At 33.9% G+C, this 22,538-nt stretch overlaps 1 protein-coding gene across 1 annotated transcript in view; it reads left to right on the forward strand.

Annotated features, from left to right (window-relative positions):
* The window catches only part of LOC115876530 (lachesin-like), a 502,686-nt gene that overhangs the window by 408,600 nt on the left and 71,548 nt on the right, over positions 1-22,538 (forward strand). The gene's annotated exons all lie outside the window — the stretch shown is intronic.

The raw sequence follows: 22,538 nt of genomic DNA on the forward strand, positions 1-22,538 counted from the left end.
ATCGACAGATCTCGTTGTGAAACTATGATGTTTTAGTTCTATAGAAACTTCTAATGTACGCTCAGCCTGGGAGACCCTGTAGTCAGCAGTAAAACGTATTAACCTGGTAAAATATAAAAATAATTCGTTTATGGAGTTTTCATGTGAATTAAATCATTTTCTTTAAAACCAGATTATATATAATTTTATTATTTCAAATGATTTTTATAGAAAGCACATAAAATGTCTTAAAACAGACAGATAAAGCAAGGAAATAATTATTGTAGTAGACGTGGTACCATTGCAACTATTCGGCAGAAACTTTCCAAGGGGCATAAAACATTTCCATATTTTATTAAAACGGCTTAGGTTGCAAATTCGGAAACTTCGCTATCCATCGCTATCCGAAAAATATTTTCGTTTCGAACTAACGAAAAGCTAGTTTCAATCACGGCAAGTTAGGAAAAGCTCTAGAAATGGCACAGCTGCCGTAACAACTTCTACTGTCTAACAAGAAGCGTGGTAGTTTGTCAGTCCTCAACTTTCAGATAGCCTCGGAATGACCTCGGTATAACCAAACTTCTTATTAGATTAAAAAGTTGATATTTTTAATATAATACCTATATGGATAATATTTATAATAACGTGATCAACTTTCCTTTGAAGATAACTCGACTGTGCCCATAGAGCCCGAGGTTAGAGGCTAACTAAGATTTAATGAGCTTCCTTTGCCAGCAAACGAAGTAGTTTGTCCAGTTCAAAATAGTTCGAATATTACCCAAACTTATTATTAGAAAATGGAGTTTATAATTTCCATAGGCCCAATTTTTAATAAATTAAACAATGACTTTATGCAGTTCATACCAAATAAACTTTTAGTCACGTTATTAGGCTTGACCGGTACAGCGTTGCCCGCTTTTATATATTTTCTTTTAATCAAAATATTTTAGGAAACAAAATTAAATTAATTATAAATATATAAACAGTTATTATTTACATCAACAAAGCTCACCTTCTTAACAGCACTTAAGGATCCCATTAAGCTATCTGGTACACTTCGCACTAAAAGAGGTTCCAATAAGAACAATGTTCGACTGCAAGGTCCGCTAGTAAAAATTTTCAAGCTTAAAGTATCACAACTAGCGATGGGAACTATCGAATGAATTAGACTATCGAATGGTTACTGAATGAATGATTTCAACTATCGAATGGTTTTATTCGAATAAAATCATTCTTTCATTTGTATACTAAAGCATATGTGACAACCTCGCCGTGCGACTATTTAGTCGCACGGCAACGATAACCATTTGGTTATCGTTGAGCCACGACTATCGAATGCTTTTGATAAATGAAATTTAGTATTCGTTTGACTTTTGTGTGCGTCAGTGCATTATTAGTTCTTCCAAATTTGTACTGTTTGACCAGCGGATCTAAAGCTACGGAAGGAATGCGAGAAAAAAAAATCGACATTGCCACGTTTATCTATAAAATTGCAAAATTGCCAGACATGAACTATAAATTTAATATATTTTTATTATATATAAAGCCGCGTATAAATATGCCGAGGCAAGTACGAGACAAACCCGAAACGAGTATGAAACGAGGCTATAGCAAATTCTTTCCAAAAGGCGTACTAATATGCCGAGACGAGGACGAGACGAGTCAACCTCAAGCGGAATTCGTTATATTATAGCCTCGAGCCGAGCGATTTAGCCTCGAGCAGAGTCCCTGCCCAGTCGAACGGCGTTGTCTCGCGGCTTTCCATTTTCAGTGGAGGCTTTGGCGAACCCACAAAATTCTTCATAGGGCTGTGCGATACTGAGGCAGTATCGATATTTTGGTATCGGTTGTATTGAATATAAAGTATCGATACTTTAAAATATTGATAAATATATTAAAGTATTATTCGATACCATTCAATATTTTAAAAAATTAATTAATAAATTTAAGTATAATGTGTTTTTTAATTGGATTAGGATCGAAAAAAATCAACAGAAGTCCTTTGTTTTAAATTTGTCGACGTTTCGCAAAATTTATTTGCATCTTCAGGACACTACAAAGTTAAGAGAGCAAAATACAATCAAAAAATTTTAAAAATTTAACAAACAACTTAAAACACATATCAGTGGAATTCCACACATACACAATTGGTAAAACTACCCTAATGTTAACAATTAAATAAAATATATGTATATGTTATAAACTTAAGATCGCTTGTAAATAAAAATAATAAGGGATAGGGCCAGAATATAATCAGGATATTTTCTTATTCGCATTTAACGAAAAAAATCGACGATGGTGGCACTGTTTTATACAAAAAACTACCCGGATCAGAACTAAATCAGTCATCAAACGATCTCAAATTACTAAAAGCACTTGGAAGAAAATGATAAAACACTTAACCTAGGGTTGGCAACTTTGAAAATAAAAAATAGGGGCGAGAGGATAAAAAAAGGCACAGGCGAAACATTTTTGAAACGTCGCTCAAATGTCGAGAATTTACCAAAAAGTTATATAAACGGTATGCGATAAATATTTAAAATACACAAAAATATTTATACTCAAAACTTATTAAAATAAAGCAAACCATTGTCAACAAACTTTTTTTCAAGACATAAACTAACAGTAAGTAAACATAAAATTACATAAAAGACACAGATTAACAATTCTTTAAAGCATTGTGGCGATAAACGAATATTTTTTAGATTTTGAAGTTAGTATGTAACAAAGTTTTCAATACGTGAGAGAAAAGAGGACAATCAGATCAAAAAGAGGACTGTTTCTGGAATAGAGGACGGTTGGGAACCCTATTTTAACCCCCTGTAGCTACGAATCAAAGCAGAATTGGATTGGTTGATATAAAAAATAAATCTTATTTTTACGTGAGGAACTTCCCCACGAGAGATGGAACATGTTTTTTGAAACACCCTGTATATTTTTGTTTAATTTCAAAATAGGTAAAAAAAAAGCTAGATAAATTAAAGGAATTCATGATAAATTTAAATTTTACTCGGGCTGTTTACATTAAAAAAAAACTGGAGAACGCCGACTGAGATACCTGGAGATAACGGCACGGCAGCGGCGGCGGCGGCGGCGGAGCCTTCTGCCAGTGCCGTTTTTTTGAGTCTTTAATTATTTTATTCAATAATATATTTTGTATGTGGTTTGTATATCTATAAAATTTTTAAATAGAGTAACAGCGCTTTCAGATGGAGCGGACCGTACGCGCAGAGCGTCCGCACGGATGTTTTTTCAAGATAGCTCATCCGGACGGAGCATACGCGACCCAGGTGAAATTGTTCATATAAGCTCATGGTACTTGCTCGAAGTCGCGGACGCTCCGTTCCATTTGAAAGCGCTGTAAGATAAGACCTAATTCGACTTTATTTATTTAAAAAATTAGAATTTTAAGTAATTAAGATTTAAATTATTAATTTAAATCTACATTTAAATGCCAATAACTAACATATATTGTAAATAATATATCTGCATTTCTTCATTTCTAAAGTTGTATATTTTTTCAAGGTATTCAATTCGCTACATTATTATTCTATGGCTTTCCATCATTGCAACACGCTTATTAATAATTTTTAAAATATTATTATGTATATAATTTTAAATCTAATTCCCAGTTTTTTAAACCTTCGCCGTAATGTGCTTTCTGAACAGGGTTTTTTTAAAGCTCGGAGAGTTTTTTTTAATTATTTCTATGGCGGGAACTTTATTATTTTCATATTTGCCATAAATTAAGTTTCTTAGTAGTCTGGAGTTCAGGTTCAGATAAAGGAAAGAATATTTATTTTAATATAAAAATGGGATGTGGAATCCGAGCCCCTTGAGACTCGAGGCAATTGTTCCGCGGAGCCGCGGTGTATACGCCACTGGTTAAATAGACGGCCCAATCCTTTTGATGGTTCGCCAAAGGCTCCGGAAAAAACGGAGACAACGCCGTATAGGCTCGGCTCAAAGCTCAGACCCCGTCCCAATATGACGAGTAAACCTCAAATCCGCTTGAGGTTGACTCGTCTCGGGTGTCTCTCGCACTCGTCTCGACATATTTATACGCAGCTTAATGTGTTTAGCATATATTCTGACATATATTACTAAGGAATTTTAACGTAGTTCATATTGTTCGATATGTTTTATTTAATAATTTATTTCTTTCATTCTGTATAATCTGCTTATTATGAAAGTTCAAGATTTTTCAACGATATCATTGGCACACCGGCATCGCCGCGCATGGCCGCCTATTCATCGAACATGATTGGCGAGAGTACGTCACAGGATTTGTTACCACGCGGTTGCCATGGCTTTTACGCCTTTCCTATTCGCTTGCTTTATCCCCAACTTCACGGTCTCTTCTGAAAAGAGTAGGAATATTGAATACTATTGAATACTATTGGATATTGAAATATCCAGTGGCGGTGTCATTCTTTTGATAATTATTACTTTATTTTATTATTTTATACCGGTTATCCTAAACTTTATTCCTATATTTTTCGTATATTTGATAATTAAGTTGTGTTTTATTGTTTTGTTATCTTGTAATAATAATATAATAATATATATAATGTTTTTCGTTCGTAGTTTTTAATTATTAATATCAAGTTTGATCGTATATTTGTGTTTTAAAATGAATAAATTTGTTAAGGGTAAGACGCTACATCGCCAGACAAGAGAAATAATAGCTAATTTATATAGGTAAGTAGAATAATAATAATATAATTAGAATATTAAAATTAAATATTGGCTAAAATGAAAAGCATACATTTTACCTAAATATTTTATCTAAACTAAAATAAATATAAATAAACGTGGATGATCTCATTTGGTTTGTTTCCTTGTGTTCATAATAGGGTTTGCGACGAAAAAGCTACAGAGAGTTCGCTTAAGTTGCCGCTTAAACGTAAACTTGAGCGGTTATTTCTTTATACCGGAGTTAGCGTATCGGCTATAAAAAAATTCACACAGAAGATAAAAAAAGACTGGAAACTAACCCCGATAAAATGATATTCAGCCCTGGAAAGAAACGACCACGTGAGATTGCTGTTGAAACGCTCGACGAATTTTTCCAAGTGGTCAGGAATTTGATAAATAGATTTTATCTCGAATTCAAACTCGTCCCCACAATTGGCAGGGAAATCGAATTTTCCTTTGGCAGGGAAACGCTAAGGGAGTTATTAAAATCAAATGATTTTTTTTGGCGTAAATGTCAAATTAACAGATTAGAAGTATTAATGGTGCGGCCCATTAGATTGCAGAGAGAGATATAAATATATACGCGAAATTCGAAAATATAGCCAAGTATTATCTATTTGGATGAAACATATGGGTAGACAATGACCTAACCTTTAAAAAGTGCTGGCGGAGCGATACCATATCTGGTGTAATAGGCAATATTGGATCTACTGGTGAGTAAAATTATGTTTTCTTTGCGCTTCCAAAGTTAACTATTATCAACTATTTTCAAGATTTTTTTTTGCTGGAAATAGTTATATCTAAAATTATGTATTATAGAAAAAAATATAGTTAGTAGAGATATATAAATAAATATACCTCAAGACTCAGTCTTGATCATCTGCTGATGGCAGACATGGTTAGCGAAACGTGCGTCCAGTGTAAAATTAACAGTGTTTTGGTGTATTGTACTGACGTTTTATTTTGCTGTGTAAGACCAAAGGTTCCAACCCCCAGCTGTAATTATTTCTTCTATTGTATTAACAACACATAATAATAAAATGATTCAAAATATTTAAGGGAGCTTTAATAAAAGCTTTTAGTGTTTATCTGCTAACTCAACAGTAACGATTCAAACAGCATAAAGTTTTTTGAAAAAATTATTAATCTAAATATTATATTTATGATACACATTATTATCATAAAACACCGTACGCCCATGCCTATTTTATGAATGAAATTGGGCGTGTTTTTGTTTACAACTGCGTTCCCCTGCCGATACCCGTAGCTACAGATCCGTTGGTCACACTATACAGGGTGTCCCAGAAATGAGTGCAGATATTTTAACTGGTAGTATAGTTCAACCCCAGAAACACGCCTATGAGGTTTTTTTTGCGAAAAAAAAATGTTGAAAATTTTATATTTTTCTTGACATTTTCCGGAAAATGTTGAAAAACTTTTGAGTGCCACTGTTCACTCCCCGGGAAATTCGTTTAACGGGCATAGAGAGTGTCGGAGAGAATGCAACGTTGCCATCTCCTACCATACCCACATTCTGCATGTTTATCTATAAATTCAATTATTTTAAGTTGCTACAGAAAAAAATACGAAAATTAATTTTATTCATATTAGTGTAGATTGCTCTACTAATTCTAGTGAAACGCGCAATATTTTAAATACTTTTTACAGTGGAGTAAACTGAAAAAAATAAATCTTAACAATTATAGCTTCTTTTTTCGCCATATTAGAAAATATTTTCAATCGTTTCAATAAACAAGTATAACCTTTAATGTTTAGTTAGAGCTTACCCTTTTAATGAAAGTGTTTTTATCCAGCACACATATACGCAAACACATACACACCAAATATCTATTAAACTGAAAATCACAAACCTATCACATGCTTATCACTTTTAAAATATTATTTAAATTTTTTCACATGATAATAATCAAACACTAAACTCATAAATACAATAAAAAATGTTAAAAAAAACTTGCTTTAATAACTACTTATATCCGGCTGCTGATGGTAGACAGTCCGGGGTTTTCTTCGACATTTCTTCAAAACCGACGCAACCCCGATTTCGAAAACACTGAAGGAATTACAAATTACAATTTTTTATTTGGGAATTTTTTGACTTAGCGTCCTCTACTGGACTGATGTATTACTATTATGGGTCAACGTTTTGGTGGTTGTATAAAGATAGATAAATCAATTTTCTAAATTTTAATGTATGGAGTAGGGATATCCCAAAAATAAAATAAAAGTACAAGAAAGGGTATACCCAAGAAAGAATTAAGGTAAAATCAAAGAGTATTCTACGTTATCTAAAATATAAAAATATGGGAAGCCCCGACAAAAATCTGACACCTGATATCAAAGTGATAAACAAACATCGGCGCATGCGGCAGCGAGCACTTACACTTAATTTTTCAGTTCATTGCTAGATGGCCTTTTACTAGGGATGCACTGCAAACAAATATTCCAGCAAAACTAAAGTGTTTTTTCTTATTCTAAATTCTAACAAATAAATAAACCTGTAAAACTGTATAAATAAAATCGGTCTTCGATTTAAAAAAAAAGATCGATTATACCAAAAAATCGTTTGATAAAAATCACGTCGATTTGATAATAATCGATTCGAATCGTACATCCCTAGTATGGTGTGTAGTTTAAGGTTATGTTTAAGGTTAATCGTGGGTTATTAAACTCGCACAAAAACAAAACAGAAAACAACAAAAAACAATGCAAACAATGCCAAATAAACCTGTAAAAAAGTACTTTTATTATTCAAAATGAAATATCATATAATTCAGTTGGTATACGAATATTTTTTGATTTATTTATAATGTTTGGTGTCAAAAATATGTGAGAAATGAGGTAAACAGTTTAAATGTCTTAATAAATTCGTTTTTAATTTATTAACCTTTCAGGTATCTACCTAATGGTAGGAAGAAATTAATTATGTAATGGTAGGAAAAATAATTTCACTTTAATTATGTATTAGAAAATCAGTAATCTTAAATTAGGATGCATCAATGGAGAAGAAGGCAATTGTAATCACAATACAATAACAGATCTACAAATACCAAGCAATACATTAAATCAAAAATCTCAGTAACACTGTTGTAATAATGTACTCCCTGTGGTCTTATTAAGTATAAAGTTTTGTTTTACATGAAAATAATTATCCCATTTAATTATTCATTAAATTTTAGTGTCAGCTTATTGATAGCTCGATTACCAGTCAAATAGTTTCGATGTTTTCTATACTATGAAGAAAATTTGATCTGATTAGATTAATTCAGATGTAAATTTATGTTATACGGTAAGATATTTTTAAACAAACCAAGAAAGTTCTCTTCAGACAAGTTCTGGTCTGAAATTGCAAATATTAATGAAAAAGTTATACATGTAGTTTTCTATTCATAAATGATATTATTGATTTTATTCTAGGTGAATGTATCGAGTCATATTATATTCTGCAGAATATATTGAGAAAAATGGTAAACTAACTAAAAGTGCTAACAAAATTTCTTAGGAAGTTATCGATATACCTAATTATTAGAAGCTGTAACAAATGTTCAAAGAGTCAGAGTATACTTTATTAGAAGTGTGTTAGATAGAATTATACACTTTAAAGAAAATATCTTTTATTATTGCAGGTAATCATATTGAATGTAATGCATATAATATGTGAAATCTATTATTACATACAAAGATTGAAAATTATTTAAACAGCTACCTGTATGTTGTCTCACAATCTCATTTAGTGAATGGGTTATTAAAAATTGAACATATTTACACACAGAATATTGTGGATATGGATATCTGGAAAGCATGTTATAACCATTTTTATTTTTAGGATTTATGAAATGATTACATAAATATACTAACAACAAATTGCAATGCATCTGTATATTAGAGACAAAGATGAAAGAGAGTAACAAGAATATATGTATTCAAAAGAAAAATATCAAGACCATTTGTAGTAATTAAAATTAAAGAATAAAATACATAAAATGTACCATATGATCGAAAAAAAAACGGCGTCCAGTTGGCTGGGAAATGACGATCAATGACATTTCCTATATAAATTTACATATAAAATGACAGCGACCTTCATTTCATAGCCATCGTTGACGCCGTTTTTTCTCGATCATACGGTAGTTTATGTGTGAACAAATTCTCATTTCATATAAAAATTGGAGCTCTATCTAGAGTATATTTGAATATAAATGTTTTTATGTATTGGAAGGGGGACTGTAGTTTTCAAATATAATAAAGAAAATAGACTAAAAAAACATGTGTGTAAGTTCTTTTTTAAACTATTCTGTAGTTACGTAAATGTGTTTCAAATAGGTTGCTTTTCACAATAAAGTCAATACACAGTAATTATGCTTTACTTTTTCAAAACACACTCTTGTTTTTTATTATCAGAGAGTTATTAATATTAGAAAATTTAGTTACATGAATATAATAGGAGTAAATATTATGTTTCAAGTTTCAAATAATTAGAATATATTATGAGTCATAATAGCTTAAATATGATTGCTAATAAAATACCTAGTTTATACACATTTAGATATATCTCTTTAAATATAAATTAGTATTGCCACCATGCGATTAATGGGAAATACAATATGGTCGTGAAAAAAAAACGGCGTCAGCGATGGCTATGATATAAAGATCGCTGTCAATTAATGTGTAAAATTTTATGGAGAATGTCACCGACCGTTATTTTCAAGCCATTCTGGACGCCGTTTTTTTCGACCATACGGTATTTCTAGATATGGAATTATGTCTAATATGTAGTTAGGTAATTTTTTCCATTTGCCTATTGTTAATTATAACGTCGTCAAACTATAAAATTTGCTATATTTTCTACTTAAATTTTTTTAGTAATATCAAAACATGTTTTGAATAGTTTAATTAGTAATAAAGCTACTATGTTCAGTTATTTTTTTTCTATAAAGCTTTTTTGATAAAAAAATAAGTATACCTGCTAAGACGTTAAATTGCCTGAGAAATTACGATCGATGCCATTTACCATCCACTTTTACACAATAAAATGCCATCGATCGTAATTTCAAAAGCAGAAAACTTGCCGCCGTTTTTTCCAATGAAATGGGCGGTGGGGAGAAAATTACAGATTCCTGTATTATATTAACGACTAACGACATTATTAATCGCATGTACACAAAGCATGTACACTATTAGAAATCGATCTAATTTCTAATATTATCGAGCTTTTAAAATTCGAGAAAGTGATCGGAGATTGTGTTTAAAGTGTTGTGAAATGTTCGTTAGTGCATATTTTTGTGTCGGTAATCGGTATCGGTATAGGCAAATCACGATGGAGTATAGAAATCCGGAGAAGGTGGATATGCTAAGAGCATAGGTACTTTCTGGCAGGGGAAAGCGCTGTAGAAGCTCGGAGACTTTATTCCGAAGAGTATCCGAATAGATAAATCCCTAATGCTCGAACCTTTGTAAGTATGGTTCAGCATTTGAGGGATTCGGGAAAAGCAACGAAGAATTGCTGCAAAACGTTAAAAATTCCATGCTCAGAAGAAGGAGAGCATGTATTGGAAATGGAGGTCGTCATTTTGAACAATTATTATAATAGCATGCAGTCAAGAAGCGAAGGGTATACCGGGTGGTGCATCATCGTTGGAAATATAGGATATCCCATGCAAATTTTGAACTGTCGAGATATTGGATCCCCTTGTGCAAATTTGTAATGTATCTTTAAAAACCATTTACGATTTAGCTCTAAAATTAATAGGGGAGCCAATATTTCCACAGTTGAAAATTTGCATAGTGTTGTTAAGAATTGTAGTGAAGTGATGTTATTAAGTGTAGTGTTATGTGCAGTTTTAAGAGTGGTAAAATGGAAAAAAAGAAAGCTCTGCAGTTGTATCTCTCTGCTATAGGGATATCTTTTTTTATTGTTTGGTAAGTTTTTTTTCTTTTAGTTTATTTTGTGTAATGTGAAAAGTAGGGCTACTGGCGATCACCCACTTAAAAAAAGTAACGCACCTCTGCAGAACCTCTTGGATGGTGTGGGATTTTGCAAGTACTTTTTAAGTCTTTCTAGTCGATGTGGCAACAGCGGGCGGCGAACAAGCTGAGATCCGCGAGATCTCTCCCCCGCGCCGGGGGATCCGCGAGATTCCCCGGCGGCTCTCAAAATGTCGCAATTTTTTTTTTAAACTTTCAAAGTTAAATAACTCGGTTATTTTCAATCTATTTTAAAAATGGTAAAGAGAAAATATGTTTCTTTTGGCCAGATCTACCACCCCTTAAAATATCTGCACTCATTCTGGGACACCCTGTATAACTTCGCCATCTAAATACTGTGCTATTTTTGCGTTTATTAAAATATTTGAAATACTAAAATAGCAGTGTTTCTTTTTTAAATTGACGATTGTGTGCGTGTGCAGGTGGTCAAAATTTTTCCGAAAATTTGTGTGATTTTCCATAGCCAGATCTTTCAATTATTTAATTTTATACGGTATATGGTCTATTTTTTTAAGAAGTAGCAATTTTTAAGATAGATGAGGTGAACTTACAATTAATTTTAAAAATACATATGTATTTGTATTTTAGATGTTTTAATAATATCTATGAATTAAGCAAAATAAAAACACTAAATCACCACAATTCACCAAAACACTTTTACTTTTACACTGGACGTGCGTTTCGCTAACATGTTAGCATCATAAGCAGATGATTATAAACTCTTTGACTTTTGAGTTTATAATCATCTGCTGATGATGCTAACATGGTTAGCGAAACGCGCGTCCAGTGTAAAAGTAAAAGCGTTTTGGTGTTTTGTGGTGATTTAGTGTTTATATTTTGCTGTGTAACACCAAAGGTTCCAACCTTCAACTGTAATCTATGAGTTAGTTGAACTTAATAACCATATTTAAGTAATGTGGTTAAGTAAATGGTTATCGAACTCAATTTTTGGGATGAGAAAATTAAATTGATTGATTAAAGTTTTACACGTGCCAATTTAAAAAAAAAGTTAACGATATTTGTACTTACTTTTACTTTTTCGTGTCCGGAACATTCTATATTTTCTCGGCCCAATATTGAGCCACGTCCAATGCTTCGGGTTTGCTTTGCCATAAATCGTCGGAGTTAGAATGTGCAGGACAATTAACGCACTTTAGAAGGTGTTCCATATCTTGTATCATCCCACAGTCGCATTTGTCGTCATTTGGTTGCGCAAGGCCCCATCTGATCAGATTGGTTTTTACCGGAGCAACTCCTGTTCTTATGCGGTTCAACATTCTCCAGGTTTTAAAGTTGAACGAGGCACCACTCGGCAGGCTTTCTGACAGAGGATAGTTTGTGGGTGGTTCATCCAGGGGGCTGCTGAGAAATCGTCGTCTGAATTTTAGTCTTTTAGATTCTTGGTATTGCCCGAAAAGTGGATGACGATTGTCGAATGTTTTTTTTAAACTTCTCGCTGAATTCATGTGCCTCCCTACGTGAGTTAGGACTGTGAAAACCTGCTGCTTGGTACAGTTTATCCAGCGGAGCAGCCTTCATGCACCCTGTCACAAGTCTACAAGTTTCGTTGAGGCTTACATCGACCTTTTTGGCATGCGCCGATCTTGACCAGACAGGGCAGGCGTATTCGGCTGTGGAGAAACATAGCGCTTGTGTCGTCGTTCTTAGGACATCAGGTTTAGCGCCCCACTTACTGTGGGTCAGTTTTCTTAATATATTGTTCCTCCCAGCCACTTTTTGACGGTTTTTTTCGCAGTTGTGTTTGTAGGTTAGCGATCTGTCGAGTGTGACTCCAAGGTACACAGGTTTATTTGTGTGTTCAAGGGTCTCTCCGTTCCAGGCGACCTTAAGTTTGCGGTTTGCTAGTCGTGTGTGAAGGTGGAATGCACAGACCTGTGTTTTAGAAGGATTTGGTTTTAAGGAGTTCAGCTCATAGTAGGCAGACATGGCGTTTAAAGCGCTCTCTAACCTTGCTTCAACCTCTTCAAAGGTTCTTCCTTGAGCCGTAATACCCAGGTCATCAGCGTATACAAAGTGTTTTGTGTCTTCCGGTGCTGGTTGGTCGTTGGTGTAGATATTAAACAAAATCGGAGCCAGCACGCTTCCCTGGGCTCGGCCGTTTCTTTGGTATCTCCAGCGGATTTTTTCCCTTCAAGGGTGACATAGAATTGACGGTTTTGCTGGAGTGATTCTATTATCTTCATTAATTGGTAGTCTCCTGTTGTGTTATATACTTTTGACAGCATTTTGCTGTGGTTGACGGTGTCATAGGCAGCGGTTAGGTCGACGAGGACCAGCCCCGTAATTACTTTGTTTTCATATCCCTTTTCTATATGCTCTGTCAGCGCTAAGACTTGATTGGTGCATGATTTACCAGGTTTGAAGCCAGCCTGTTGGGGTATGATTTTTGAATCGACGACGTTGCTAATTCGGTTTAGTATCAGTCTTTCATATAGTTTAAATAGATGACACAGCAGCGAGATTGGTCTGTAGCTGTTCGCAGAGTTGGGATCTTTCCCTGGTTTTAGGAGGGCAACTACTTTTGACTTTTTCCATAGCTTTGGTATCCTGAAATTCTCTCGGCAGTGGTTGAAGAGTTGTAAGAGTCATTCTTTTGTGTCCGGCCCAAAATGTTTTGATTTGTTCGACGCACATATCATCGACTCCGGCAGCTTTTCCGATTTTCAGCGTGTTTATGCCATCGTTGAGTTCCTTTATTGTAAAAGGAGAACCAAAATATTTATGTTCACTGCGGATATCTCGATGCAGTCGTGCTTTCTGACCTTTTGTCGTTGGCTTTCCATTTAGGAGGAGTTGGTGGGCTACTTGATTGGCTGTTACTTTGGATGGTTCTTGGGTTTGTTTGGGGTCACCATCAAGTTTCTTGATGACGTTCCATGCTATCTTACTGCTGTGTTTCATGTCCATCCTTTCTAGGGACTCTATCCACTTTTTTTGTCTTGTCTCGCTAAGTGTGGTCATCAGAGTTGTTGCGCATGTTATTGTTTATCACTAAAGGTGTCCTTGGAATATAGCTCTTCATATTTGGTTAGTATGTCCTTCGTTTTACTAGTCAGCCCTGGGATACAGTTTTGTCTACAACCTCTTGGAATATGTTTTCTTGATACTTTGCGCAGGGTGTCCACGAAGTCCGTGTAGTGATTAGGTGTAGCGTCGACCTTTTTGATTGCCTTATCCAATTCCTCGGTAAAGTCCGCCCATTTAGCCTTTCTGAAGTTGAATCTTCTACGGAAGGGTACCGTGGCAGATCTCACAGCCGAGAAAACCTGGATGCCTATAGGTCTGTGTTGGGTTTTGGGGATAGCTTCATAGACATTTTTTGACACAACAGTCTTGGATGTTACTGCTGATAAAGCAGTTATCTGGGTTGTACCCTCGCTTCCAGATTTTGCTCATAAAGGAGCAAGGTAGCTTTGAGTCGTGGAGCAGTTGGAAGTTTCTTGTTTCCATCCATTCCTCCAAGATGGAGCCGTTCGCGTCGGTTTCTGTATAACCCCAGTTAATACTATGGCAGTTGAAGTCGCCTATGATAAATTGGGTTTTTTGGCTTCCGAAGTTTCCTGGCATATTAAGTTCGGTTTTTTCACCTGGGGGTTTGTAGACTGATGTAACCGTGAAAGGTCCGCATTCTATGGTGAGAATCTCGGTTCCTTTCATTACAGTTTTGTCTGTGGAGGTTGAGTTAGTGTCGGGCTTGACGAAGATTGCACTGCCGTATTTGTTGTGTGGTGCCTCGATAGCGAGTCGCATTCCTTCTATTTTAGACCTCTGCGCTTGTTCATCTCTATGCGTTTCTCTATGCATCTCTATGCGTAGGCATAGTATGTCCCATTTGTGAATTTAGCATAGTTGGGAGATCAGGTCTTGTTTGTTTCGGGTAAATCCTTCGACGTTCAGGCTAGCAATTGTCAGAGAGGACTCTGAGAAGTGCCTTTTGTTTCTGTTCTTAGCTCCTTGCATTGGGTTCCGGTGGTGGAAGGATTGGCCGATGTCCTTGCGGGCATCGTTACCAGGGAGCGCCGGTATTTTCTAGCTTATTGTTTGGTTGCTGAGAAAATACACACGTGGAGGCTCATTCCTTGCTCCCCAACGATATTTGTATTTTGTTTATGCTAATTCTCTTACATGTAGTTTTTTGCGAAGAAATATTTCATTTATTTTTTAAAGTAAATGCCAGTAAAAGTAAATATTATTTTTAAATAGTAATACAAAGTAATAAAAAGTAATATATGTATATAATTTTGATTTCTAATTTTTTATTTATATTTTCCTTCCATTACACTGCAAGCTTAGAAAATTAATAAATGTTTATATTTCATGCTTTTAAAATTTGTTGTAATAAATTCGTTCTGTAATTATTATTATTTAATAAACCAACGTTGCCAAAAAAATTAGAGACTATATTATTTTTAAATAGGATCTAATATAAATAATTTTGACTTCTAATTTGTTGTTTATATTTTGCTACTACTTAAAAAAATGTTTAAATTAAATGATTTGAAATTTTGGTGTTAATAGGTATAACAAATTATTACTGTTATTATTATTTATTAAACCAGTTTAGCTTAAAAACATTAAAAATAATTTGCAAAAAATGCAAAATATATGGTCATACTATCCCTAACAATGACTAAAGAATACAAGGACAAATAGCAACCGAGACCAAACTGTGACCATTCTTCCAAACAGTGCCGTGGCACATATTTTTCTTAACATAGCCGCTTGAAGCGAATACAGTTCTTTTATTTGTAATATTTTAAGAAAGGCTGATAAATATATAATTTTTATTTATATATTAATATCCCTGATACTATCAAAATATATTTACTCATATCTTCGGATTATATAAAGTGATCTGAAAGGAAGCTAAAAATGTCTACATACTATACAGGGTATTCCATTAAAAAAATCATCCCGATCCAGTCACACTTTATCGAGTCACCCTGTATACCTTAAAGTATTTTCCTGAAATACGTTCAAGTATATACTTTAGGTTTGCACTTAAATAAAATTCCCAATTTTTTTATTCTAGGACACAATTTTTTTTTATTCTAGGACACAGAGATACACACTTTTGTCGGACACTGTATAATTTCGAAATATGCGCAGCTATGTAGTCCTGCCATTTGAGGGCAATATAACAAAACCCCTTAATACATAGCATTAGATCGATAAGCAATCCCATATAGTAAGTAGTTCAGTTCATGTTTAATAAATTAAGACGTACTATTACATGGTATGCAGCGCGAGTAGAGCCAAGCACTAATATAAGAGTCATTTATCTACATAACTGTTACACAAATTATCGTTTATACTACCAAGAAGATCTAGTAAAACGAAGTAACTGTTTACCGATGCGCCATATATTCGCTGTAATGTGATATAAGAGTAAATATCTAATTATTAAATCTAATTGACTTAGCTACTTTTATAATAAAATTAGTTTAAAAGAAAAAAATTAATTTAGTTAAATTAATTAGCTAGTAAAAATCGATTTGTTCATTTATAGAAGGAAGAATTTTGGGAATTGTTCTGGCAACTTTTTTTTCGTTGCCATCGATTACCAGGATCATTAGCCATGTACAATGTACAACTCGTTATTGAGAACAATGTAATTACAAGGTATCACTCTTACAAGGACAATTCAAAATTTAAAAATCTATATTGACATAAACATGACAATCGATAATTTTATTAAAATTTCTAGGAATTTTGTGCCGCCATATTGCTTTTAACAGAAAACGGCCGAATTTTGTATGGCCGAAAACTAGAGATTTATTTCATGTAACGTCATTTAGTTAATCCAAGTTCGTCCCCTTGATTTCACTTGTTTTTGTGTTTTACCTGTTGTTTGTGTTATGTATTATTATATTAAAGTTTATGTCGCTTGGGTCACTTTTCAATATGCACTACTGGTCCAAATCTACCCTTGATGCAAGTAGTTCAACACTAAGACCGATGGTTAGTAAACGTTTAGGCAGGAATTCTAGGATGGCGAATGATTGGACTTTTTTTAATTATCTGAATGGAATAATAAACTATCCATAATTTCCAAGAGATGAATTGCCAATTTTGTTAGGTGATCCATCATGATGAAATTGCATTTGTTGCAATTTCATCAGCATGAGTGTACTTGGTGCAGTTGATGCAGTTGGTGCAGTTGTGCCGCTTATTTTGCTATGAATGTGTGGGGCTTCTTGCATACCACTTACTTTAGTAGATAGAGACGATGGAGCGACATATTTTCCATAGGTCATCGGATTCAATATGCCTGGGTTTTAATTTATGGTGTCGAATCAAGAACGAACATAGATAAATAACAATTAAATGGTATGTCGTCAGAGAAACGCCCCCGTACGGACATTTTTCGAACTTAAAAATAATTTCGAGCGATTTCTTTTGGTCGATTTACTTATTAGAATTTTTTTCCCAAAGTTATACGATAAGTAGTTTCTTAGATACAGCCGGCGTCCATTCTTAGTTGGCCACCCGGTACATCACAGTATCACAGATGGATTAGAGTATCACATCTTGTGTATTGGCATGTGTATTCAGAATACACAGACCTATAAAAACTATTAATTTACCACTTCGCTGTAATAGAAATATAGATAAACTCAGATAAACTTCTCAGTAGCCAATCAGTGTGTTTATCTAAGCAGTGCGGGATCAAGGGGCGCCTCGCCCAACCGCAGTCCGCAGAATCGTTCTCGCACCGACCGACGTCCGAGCTGTAATTAGGACAGTTACTGGTTCTCCCTCTCGATCTCTGCTTAACCCCATCAACACGAAATATTGTTCATTTCACCAGGGCTCAATTTAGTTTCGTAATCTTTAAAACTTCAACATAGTCTGTCGAACTAGAACATCTTTGACAGTGATAGATAGTTCTGCCATTTTAATTTTAAATTAGTTTTTCTTTTGATTAATAAAGAAACTAGCTCACTCGGCTAACTTCGTACCGGCTAACTCTATCGGGTGCGTCTCAAAAGTGGCTCACCCCTAAACTTTTTTATTTTTTCAGATAAAAAATCGAGATTTGGTATGTTAGTATATGACATAAATTAGGATTGAACGACGTATTCAATTGTTTTTGGTCACTTCCTGTTTCACCGGAAATGACTACAACTTTATTAGAAAAAATTTTTCGATAGAAAGTGACATTCTGAATAGGATGACATATCATATGACAACTTTTGACATTTTTGCATATGGTTTATTTGAAATTATAACATGCGGTTCGTAACAAAAATTTGACTCAAATATCAAGTGTGTGGTATCAAATTATTCGTAAAAAATGTATTTTCCAAATATACTAATGATTTGGGCATATTTTAAAGGGGTAGGACAAGACACTAAAAAAATTAGACGATCAAATCTATTTTTCCAAGGCTCCTTGATTATAAATTAGTGATTTTACCATAGCCATTGCACTCTAGATTGAAATTTAAAATAAGATTTTTTATTAAGCGAGAATGTCAAAAGTTTACATATGATATGTCATTCTATTCAGAATGTCATTTTCTATCGAATAAATATTATCGGTTAGATATTAAGTCCCGAACGGGAGATAGCGGCCTGCGTGCAATGGTAGTACTTTCATACCACCGAGGCGCAACCATCGATAGTAAAAGGATGGTAAAAGGCTTTTTTTCAGGCAAGTCAAATTATAAAATGCAAAAAAAAAATTCTTGCAGTATAGGTATATAATAAAATTATATAAGAATTCTTGCCATTTAACTGCTGATATAGAAATTTAATTCCACGCTGTGTTTGTCATAATGTGGATCAACCCTTACTATCATAATTTGGCTTGCTTAGAAAAAAGCTTTTACCATCCTTTTACTATCGATAGTTGCGCCTCGGTGGTACGAAAGTACTACCATTGCACGCAGGCCACTATCTCTCGTTCGGGACTTGGTTTGGTATATATATCTAACGGATATTTTCCGAGAAGTCGGAATTAACTAATCTGCGCTGTGGTTGTCTTTTTGTGGAATCTACCCAAGCTCACCTGATGATGGAGTAGGGCTCCGAAACCGGTAGTGGGAGCAGAAATTTCTATATCAGCAGTTAAATGGCAAGAATTCTTATATAATTTTGTTATAGAAAATAAAGAAGTCTGGATTTGGAAAATATTTGATTTTTTGTATTTCTTATATTATTTAATTATAAAAATATTCGGGCATTACAGTCCAACATCAGATTATATTATTAATTGTAATTTTTTAGCATTCAAAATGCTGAACATTTCAAAATTTTCTTTTCAACGAAAAACGGCTTATGCAGCCAATTAAAATTAATCTAAACGACGATGCTGGATGAAAAGCCGGATTCTTTGATTCTCCCTCTCCTTCGCTGGCCCGACTATCAAAATGAGATAATATTAATTCCACCTTGATCCGCTCGGTGTACCTAGCTCCATTTATCTCTAAAAACTTCGGTTTATCGCGTCCAAGTGACAAGCAGGGTTAAACCGAAATTCCGCCACGTAATCACGGCCTAAAATAATAGAGCGTTAGCACCGTTTTAAGCCTTAAAATTAGGTCGGGCGAGAGAAAAAAATTGTGTGGTTTTCTTTCTGAATTATTACATAAATGGCGAAATGAACTGATTATTTACTGAATAATGAGCCACTGTCTTGTACCGGGTGTCTCTCAAAAGCTATTAAATGGATGGATTTGAGGGATATATATTTTTATGAATACTTTTTACAAACTTCAAAAAAATTAGAGTTAATATAATACCGTATACTATTCTAGCTTTATAATTTTATAATGTTTTTTTAATTTTTATTAAACATTTCATAGAAATTAAGATATCGACATATCTTTATAGGTTAGGTTAGGTTGTTAACGTTATTCCAGGCACCATCAAAGAAAGCAATATACGCAGTAATATACGCATAGTCCCAGAGATGTTACAGCTTAGTTATTTTGCCATACAACGGAAAAAAGAGAGTAGCCCACGCGTAATTGCATTTCTCTCTGTTATCGTTATGTTAAAAGATATGTTATCGATATGTTAAAAGAAAACCCCTTACTAGTTCGGTGACAGAATGACCCGTGGCCCGTGGCTACCGTCATGTTGGTAATGATCTAACCTCAAATCTTGAACTGTTTTTTTTAATCCTGGATCAATGACTAAAGAATCCAAGGACAAATAACACCCGAGAGCAAATTGTGACGATGCCATCAAACAGTGGCGTGGCACATATTTTTCTTAACCTAGCTGTTTGAAGCAATATTTATATTTTTTAATAATTGTTTTGACTACGCCTATGGTGTATCATCCTAATTAATTACGAAAAAAACGTATTAAAATGTTAACAAAAGGTACAAAACTAGTATCGACGTATAGCACATATCAAGTACATATAGATATTAATTGAAATTGAAGAATAATTATTATCGAATTCAATAAGAAAACGCTAAACGGTTGGAGTGAACTTTTTATTTACCTATGAAACGTAACTCCTGGCTCTTTCTTATCGCTGCTGCTTTTACACTTCAAAGCTGAACAACTAATCACCATTATAATAAAGTTTATACAAAGTTTACTACACACAAACTATTAAAAATCGCTAAAATTGTCGCTGGTGACCAAATGATGACTCATTGTTTGCCACCAAAACAAAAAAAAAGGTCACAAATTCTGCTGCAGCCCGTATAGGGGCGTTACATGTCCTTATTTTCTTTAGTAATTGTCCTGGATATTAAAGATTTATTGAAATCCTTGGAAACGGGGTATACCCATTACTATTCTTGATATAAAAAGTGCATATTTGATTATATACTTGGGCTAGGATATTAAAATATTGGTTAAAATAATATGGTCGTGGTTATTTGTATAGATATTTATAAAGCTTACTATCTGTTTTGCATTTTCAGTTTTTGACAAGACAATTGATTTTATTTGTGAAATGCCCGCAAAAGACCTACCAATGATTCAACGATAGTGTCTTTACTGCATAATGGGTGATTTCTGCTGATTTTTAGACTATTTGAAGACTACCTGGGAAAAACCAGATGTAACATTTTCATAGAAATTAAGATAGCGACATTACTTTATAGGCAAATGTTAGCGTTATTCGAATCAATTTAGTGTTCTTACCTATTATCGTTCAAATCCATGTTATAAAAAAATAAATAAATAAATATTTTGGATTTTTATCTTTTAATTTTAAATATATTTTTGGAACTGCTGATTTTAGTTTCGATTTTGTGTCTAAAAATACTACTTGGGCTGTATGCTGAAGGCGAAGAAACAAGAATCTCAAAACCACGAACAATAATAATAATCATCTCAAAACAGATGACAAAATTAATTTGCTCTTTTTGCAGTAAGAACGTTGAAAATCTCAAAAACCCTTTCTCCACCAAAAACCTTGCGGCCTAACCCCCAAGCAGCCAATTAGCATGTTTATCTAAAGGATGCGGGACCAAAGGACAGCTCGTCCAGCCGCAGTCCGCAGGAACGTCCCAGAGCCGTTGCCGACGGTGTAATTAAGATAGTTTCTAATTCTTATCCTTCTCACCCGTCGTCCCACTATAAACACTAGATAATGCTAATTCCACTTAGAATCACCCCGAGCAACTCCATTTATCTTCGAAAACAGTTTGTTATTCTTGTCCAAATGACAAGCTATGTTAAAGAAGTATTCCGTCACCTAACTAGTAAGTTGTTTGCAACCAGTGTAGGTATCTCGATAAGTACACATGTACATGTGAACCTCCAAAGTTAATACTTCTACTTATAAAAAATAGTATATTGTTTTTACACCCCACAGTTAATCCGTTTGCGAAAAATCAGCTTTAAACGTCAAGCAGTTTAAGCAGATTCGTGATTACTCAACGGTCATATTTTATGAAACACCCTGTATACATTTTTAAAAAATCTTAAACTATGTAAAACAACAAAATAAAATATACGTGCTTAAGAGTTTTTCCGAAAAACTCACCGGTTTTTAAATAAAAAATATTCTAATATTTGAGCCCTTGATATGTCCTTAGAATTCGAGTTTCGGAAAATCCCTTCTTATCAAACCTCTAAACCCTAAAGTCAATCCGTTTTCCAAAAATCAGATTTTTACGTCAAGCGCTTTAAGTAGGATCGTGATTAATCAATGACCCGATTTTTCGAAACACCCTGTATACATTTTTAAAAAATCTTAACATAATATGTAAAAAAACAAAATAAAATATACGTGTTTAAGCGTTTTTTCGGAAACTTGACCGTTTTTTAAATAAAAAGTATTGTAATATTTGATGGGTGGTTTCACCCCCTTGGAACTGGAATTTCAAAAAATTCCTTCTTATCGAACTTCTACATCCTAGAATCAACCTGTATGCCAAAATTGAGCTTCTTACGTTGAGTGGTTTCAGAAGGATCGTGATTAATCAGTGAGACAGTCACTTAAGGATTTTATATAGTCTGTCCAACGACAAAATTCTTAACAGTGAGAGAGGTGTCTGGCATTTTAATTTCAAAGCAGTTTATTTTATTTTACAAAGAAATAAGTTGGTACAATTGAATACCTATATTTAAAATTTGAGTGACAAAAAACTGAAAAAATCTAATCCAGTTATTTAATTTAAAAAAATACGGAATGTGTACAAGCAAAATATATGTGTGCAAAACACCTATACACGCATTACCATATTTGTGACAACCGTGCAGTAAAGACATTTGTGGTATCATCTCTATTTTTGTACGAAATAGTTACGTGTAGAGTAAACGCCGGACCGTTTTTAAAAACAATCTTTATTGTTCAGAGGTTACAAGAGAACTGCGCGTAATTTGCATTGAACTTGTATTTATAAGTTTCCTACAAAGGA

The sequence above is a fragment of the Sitophilus oryzae genome, unplaced genomic scaffold (assembly GCF_002938485.1).
Source record: "Sitophilus oryzae breed Bouriz unplaced genomic scaffold, Soryzae_2.0 scaffold_1059_pilon_pilon, whole genome shotgun sequence".
In the NCBI taxonomy this organism is placed as follows: domain Eukaryota; kingdom Metazoa; phylum Arthropoda; class Insecta; order Coleoptera; family Curculionidae; genus Sitophilus; species Sitophilus oryzae.